The sequence below is a fragment of the Euphorbia lathyris genome, chromosome 4 (genome assembly GCF_963576675.1).
Source record: "Euphorbia lathyris chromosome 4, ddEupLath1.1, whole genome shotgun sequence".
Classification (NCBI taxonomy): domain Eukaryota; kingdom Viridiplantae; phylum Streptophyta; class Magnoliopsida; order Malpighiales; family Euphorbiaceae; genus Euphorbia; species Euphorbia lathyris.
Window position 1 is genome coordinate 6,261,410 of NC_088913.1, and position 6,985 is coordinate 6,268,394.

Consider the following 6,985-nt stretch of genomic DNA (forward strand, 5'->3'; position numbering starts at 1 on the left):
ACACGGGTCAATATTTTGACCGAACATAGGGGTGTAAGGGGCTGTATGTGATGTTTTTGGAGAGTTGAGGGGGTTGAGAGGTTGTCCCCTAAGTTGAGGGGGCCAGGTGAAAAAAAGTTACAAGTTTAGGGGGTTGTGTGCCTATTAAGCCTATATTCTAATTAGAATTTTATATTCTAATTGTAATTGGAACTTTATTATAAATGTATAAAGAATTTTTTTTTATGGATTAAGGAACTGATTGTTTAGATAAAAAAAAACACATTATAGAATTGTGATTAGAATGAAATATACCAATTCCTAATGTTTGTTTTGTTGAAAATGGATATAAAATGAGAATAAGATTTCCATTAATGGGGAATGAGTGATTTGATTCCAAGTTTTAAGTAAAGTCTTTTTACTAAAAGTTGTTTGTATTTATTTAGTTTTGACAAAATGAACTTTCATATTTCAACAAAACACGGGTTTATACGTGTTCGCACCAAAATTAAAGTTTTCTTGATGCATACTTTTTTTAGGATAAACGTTTCTATTCTTTTTAGGAAACTATTTCTTAGAACAACTTTTTAGGAAACTTTTTATGTTTTCCTGGTACATCGTTCACTTATGTATGTCAACCGCTAAGGGCATGCCACCAACTCAGAGCTTCACGTGCCAACGGTGCCAGACAGGGGGAAATCCAGCATGGGGGCAGTGGGGGCAGTTGCCCCCACTGACATTTGTATTTTTTTTAAAAATCCAGGTATTAATTTTGAAGTTTTAGTGCTTTGCCCCCCTCAGGTTTAAGGTTTATTGGTTTTATAATTGAGGATGAAGAATGATTTTAAATTTAAGATTTTTTTTTTATTTCTGTTTTAAAGCAAAACAACATCGTTTTATTTAATTAGAACTATGTCGTTTTATTTACAACAAAAATAAAAAGTAAATATTTAAATGTAAAACTAAATAGGTTCTAATCCCTGCCAAAAAAAAAAGGTTCTAAAACAAACCATCGGTCTTTCTTACTCTCTTTAATCTATTTAGTTCTTCTTCCTCAATTCCTCTTTCTTCTTAAGTCTAAATTGAAATCTCTAATCCTAAGTAAGATTAAATCAAAATCGACAGCCAATCCCTCCGTAATTGGATCGTTGGTCCAGCACTCCATCTAGATCATCTCTGCTTTGGTATTTTTTTGCTCCTACTTGAATTTTGATTTGATATTTCTGCTAATATTTTACTTGAACTTGAGCTTTGATCCCTAGTTTTCTGTAATTATTATTTTTTGGATAAAAATTATTTTAGTTGTATTGTTGCCCCCATGGGGGAGAAATCCTGGATTCGCCCCTGGTGCCAGATATACTGTTTGGGATGATCTCTCTGTGGAATTCGTTTTGGGCTTACCAAGAACACAAAGGGGAATGGATTTTATATTTATCATGGTTGGCCGATTCTCGAAGATGACACACTTCATCCCATACCAGAAAACCAGTGATGATTTATGCATTAGAAAGCTTTTACTTTTGAGAGGTACGTATCGAAGAGTATGTATCTGATCAGGATGCTAAGTTTCTAAGACATTTTTGGAGGACCATGTGAGCTTTATTTGATATGAATTTGAAGTTTAGCACCACCACTCACCCTCTAACCGATGGTCAAACCAAAGTGATGAAACGAACTTTGGGAAATCCATTAAGAAGTAAATGCAAAGATAAGCCAATGATGTGGGATTTAGTGTTCGCTCAAGCCAAAGTTGCATACAACATGGCCGTCCACTCGGGTATGGGAAAATCACCTTTTGAAATGGTGTACACAAAGACTCCCAATCATACCCTTGACATTGTGAGCATGTCGAAGGGGGAAAAGGTTAATATATTCTTGCTCAAAAGTTAGCCTTTGATTACCAACAAATGCATGATTAGGTGGGAGACGCTTGAAGAGCGGAACAAAGGGTTGAAGGCCAAGATTGATTTACAGCGAAGGGATGTCAGTTTGAAGTTGGGAACGAGGTCATAGTATATATCTGAGTGAAGATCGCTTGGCAAGTGTGCCAAGTAGTAAGCTCCAGTCGATGAAGTACGGCCCGTACAAGGTTACTAAGAGAGTCAATACAACGCCTACCAGATAGCACTTCCGAATTAGTTATGTAAGATGTTGCCCTCCTTTAATATATGTGACTTGAGCCCTTACAAGCCGGACACGCCTCTTGAGTATACTCTGGGAGACTTGGGGTCTAACTCCTCTCGGGAAGGAGAGAATGACTGTCACATCCGTGTCTGAAATTTCTAGTCCTTAGACTCTAATAATAGATCAGATTATATTTTTAAGTGAGAAAATAATTAATTAAATAATATGGATATATTTTAGATCCACCATGGATTATCTAGATAACTACCTCGGTATAGAGGTTCTCTTTAATCCAAAGGCCCATTTTCATAATTCGCAATCGCGTATCCCGCAACCACAGATTACTTCGATTTCACAGGATCCTTTGAGAAAGCCTAATTTGGCGGTGCAGGGCAGGTCATTTGCGAAGGTCCTTGCTGGGAATCTGGATCCGACTCCTTGCTCGTCTGCTGTGATTTCTGATATTGGCGGTCTTCGGTCGGTTAGAATTTCTCAATCTGCCTATGATAGGCGTGCGGCCCTTTGCTCCTCATCTCTGATTGGCAGGTTAATCTTAAACAAAGGAGATGCCCCATGGAAGGTTCTTTCTCTTAAGGAAACTTTAACAAAGGTTTGGGGTTTGAAGGATTCTTGGCGACTGATATCTATCAGAAGAGGCTTTTTTCATGTGGTTTTGGGATCCCAGGAGATCAAGAATCAATTGCTAGCGCGGGGCATTATCAATACTAAGCCAGGTACTTTCCGTTTGCAACCATGGGTTCCGGACTTTGACCCCTATGCTGAGAAGTCTACAAATGCTCAGGTTTGGGTTAGATTATATTCTCTTCCATGGGAGTATTGGGATCCTCAAATTCTTTCAGATATTTCAAAGGGTATTGGAGGGCTTATACGATTTGATAATACCACTCTTGAAGGTGAGTTTGGTCATTATGCTAGAATGTTAATTGATGTGGATTTGATGAATGAGCTTCCTATTAAAATGGGTATTGAGAGAGAAGGAAAACAAATTTGGATTGATGTGGTGTATGAGAGATTACCAAGCTTCTGTAAAGTTTGTTCAAACATTGGCCACATGGCTTATGACTGCAGGAAAAATAAAAAACCATTGGAAAAGGTTCTAGAGGCTCCGGTTATTGAAAAAAAATGTACAATGGTTTCACAGGACGGGAAGTTTGTGAAAAAGCCTAATGCAATTCAGACCGAGGTGCCTGTTCAACATGCCACTTCACGGATTGTTTCTGAGCTTAGGCCTCCTGCTGATACTGGTTGTGTGGTGGAGGTTGTTCTACCTGGAAGCCCGCAACTTAGGAAGGAGGATGAATTCAGTTGTGATAAAACTGATAGGCCGGATTCACCTGGAATGGACAATATTCTCACTAGATATGAGGGAGCTGATTCAGCATCTGAATCATCATCCCGTACTAAATCCTGGGCTGATATGGCAGAGGAGGATGACAATAGCTGGAACACAGTTAGCACTAAGAAAGTAAGGCGGAGGGAAAAAATTATGACAACAACGGAGAATTGGCCAGCTCGAAACAAACGAGCCAGTAAACCGCCGGTCCGTTTTAAATGATCTTTCTTTACTGGAATTGTAGGGGTATTCTTAATAGGGATACTCAGGGTTACTTGCATCATTTGTGTTCTCTTCATAAACCGGATTTTCTTTGTTTAGCTGAGCCTATGGTGGAGTTCAGTTCTGTTAATGAGGCCTTCTGGAGAAGGCTTGGTTTGTCTTTAATTGCTGTGAACAATAAGGAGCTTCCAACTCTATGGGTTTTTGCAAAGATTAATTCTTCCATGGTTACCAATATTTGTTTCAGACATGAACAATTTGTTATTATGAGTTTGTCTAATTTAAATACTTTTGTCTGCTTTGTTTACGGGAGCATTTGGGCAAATAGACGTGTCACTATGTTTGATGATATTTTGGCTCATCAAAATAGGTTGAATGGGCATTGGGTGCTTCTTAGAGATTTTAATTATGTCCTTGGATCTCATGAGAAATCGGGACGGGCTCCTGTTTTGCGTCCTTGTAGGGAGTTTCGTGATTTTATTGATTTTGGTTCTTTTGTTGATGGTCCTACTCATGGGGCCTTCTTTACGTGGTCTAATGGTAGGTCTGGCTCTACGCGGGTTGAATGTCGGCTGGATAGAGTTTTATTATCTGCTTTATTCTCAGACTTCTGGGAATCGATTTGCAGTTTGGCTTTGCCGCGACATCACTCTGACCATTGCCCTTTGATGTTTAGCTGCTCCAAGGGGAATCGCCCTATCTCTAGATTCAGATTTCAGTCTATGTGGATTCTGCATCCGGGGATTAGGGAGGTGATTGCTGATTTTTGGAATGTGATAGCTCCCATTTATATGGAGATTTTAGGATCGTTTTAGTTCGTTCTTGCTTTATTTCTGCTCAACCTCATATCATTCTGTTATCTTTTAGTTAAAAGGAATCATTTCCGTTACTTATGGCATTTTCTGTATTCTCAGGTGTTTTTAGGACGTTTTGAGCATTTCCGGACAGTTCAAGGACCACCAGAACAAATGCTAGAAGCAGGGACCGAAACAGATGCATCCAGGAGGGGTTTGCGGACTTCTCAACACCTGTCTCGCCGAGACAGTGTCTGTCTCATCGAGACAGGCCCTCGTCTCGCCGAGACACAGCCTGTCTCGCCGAGACGAGGAGGCCCGATGGTTCCCAAAGGGGACCATCACGTGGTGTCTCGACGAGACACCCATTTTCTCGCCGAGACACCCTTTCGTCTCGTCGAGACATCTCTTGTCTCGACGAGACGAGACGCTGGGAAGCAATTTCCCAGCGTTTTCTCACCTTCAGGGCGTGAATTCTGGCCAAAATAAATGTCCAAAATACCCCTGACACACCTAGCACTATAAATAGAACAATATGCCTCCTTTGTGACGGTTACCTTTTTCTTTTTCTGCTTAATTGATCTCTTCCTCCTCCTTCCTTCTTCCTTTTTAGTAGATTTTAGGGTTTTCTACCATTGTAATTGCTGTTTTATTGAAGATTGGTGAGGGGAGTTCTCTCCATTGTGTAATCAGAATCAGACAAACCGGGTTTTAGATCTCTAAACTCCTAACTCTGTCTTTTACTTTTTTCTTCTTTAATTAATGATGATTCATGTTGATAATTTGTTCCTCTGTGAGTTGATTAGTTTGACCATGAACTAATCCCCATCCAACCTGGGATGGGGATGAGATTGATTGTGTAACCTAGAATGATTAGGGATTTGGGTTTATGGGAATTATTCCCAATTGATCAGATTATGCAAGCTTAGTGCCTTAAATTTGTTAGAATTAGGAGTTATTGTTAGAATGAGATTCGATGATGATCAACTAGCCTGAAATTATGGAACGTCAAGCTCCTCGATTCTGACAAGTTTGGGATTGATGACAGGTGGGTGCCTGACCAAGGAACCACCTATCCTGAACCAAAATAATCTGACCTCGCTAGAGACCACTAGGAGTGCGGATTTGTGGCTGTGCTACGGCTCTTGCCTTAATCACCACTGAACCTAACGCTTTGCATGACCTAGGCTATGCGTTAACCAAAGTTGTGCAAATAGACCACACAAGATTGGCAGTCTTCAAGTGGCTAATTAGGTGATTACCGTCAACTATCATTAGGATATAAACCTGAATCCCCAGTAAGTCATACAAGGAAGCCAATCAAGGGAATCCTCATCCTGGATTGTTTCATCAATTAGACCACATCCTCCCGACCAAAAGTCTCTTTTATATTTTGTTTGCAAATTGATCTGCTTATCAACTTTTCGACATTTATTCAACATCCTGAACAATCACCCGTCTTTGCTAGAATAATCAGTTGTGGCAACTAGTCCTTGTGGTTCGATCTCGTGCTTAAGCACTGTACTACTTGTTGCGAAAGGATACACTTGTCCTGTTTATTGCTATATATTTTAGTAGCATCAAGTTTTTGGCGCCGTTGCTGGGGACTATTTTTGTTTATAATTAATTAATTTATTGCGAAGCTTAAATAATTGTTTGGGATTTTTCCAACCGAGGGACTGATTATCAATCGTACTCTTATCTGAATTCATAAGCTGAAACTGTTCTTGCAGGGCCTGAGTCGAGAATACAATGGCCGAGGATATGTCAGTGATGGAGCTGCTTAAGGCGAGACGGCCGACAAGCACCTCCGGTATCCTAGAGCCAGCAATAACAGCAGAATCATTCGAAATAAGGCCAGCGATGATCCAGATGATCTAGAACTCGGGACAGTTCAAGGGGGATTACTACGAAGATCCCAATTCACACCTTGACAAATTCATAGAATATTGCAGCACCATCAAGTGCGAAGAAGTTACATCTGAGCAAGTTTACCAGAAGTTGTTCAGATTTTCCTTAACAGAAGAAGCTGCAGAATGGCTACAGTCAGTTGAGCCAGACTCTCTCACCGATTGGGACAATACCGTATCAGCTTTCCTAGCCAAATATTTCCCCCCATCAAAGACTGCTCAGTTCAAAAGCGAAATCTCATCGTTTAGGCAGTCTGAAAGTGAGAACCTGCATCTACCCTGGGAGAGATTCCAGAGGTTGTTGAGAAGGTGCCCCCACCATGATTACCAGCGATACCAGCTTGTTGATATGTTCTACTCGGGAATATCTCCTGTCAGCCATGCTTTTCTTGATACAGCGGCAGGAGGAAATCTGTTCAACAAAACCGCAACACAGGCTTATAATCTGGTGAAAGAATTGACTGAACGGAGTGCATGTTGGCAAGATGTAAAGCTGCCTCGGAGCAGGGTTACAACATCAGAGGAGTGCATTGGGATGTGTCCAAAATCCAATCCTCGGATAGCATCACTCAGAGAAAAGGTAGCTCTGCTAGGAAGTCACT

The 6,985-nt window shown here is 40.5% G+C and overlaps 1 non-coding gene across 1 annotated transcript; it reads right to left on the minus strand.

Moving 5' to 3' along the window:
* Positions 1-6,603: 6,603 nt before the first annotated feature.
* Positions 6,604-6,710, minus strand: LOC136228334 (small nucleolar RNA R71). The gene has a single exon (XR_010688660.1). It is a non-coding gene; the product is annotated as a small nucleolar RNA R71 (small nucleolar RNA).
* Positions 6,711-6,985: the final 275 nt, after the last annotated feature.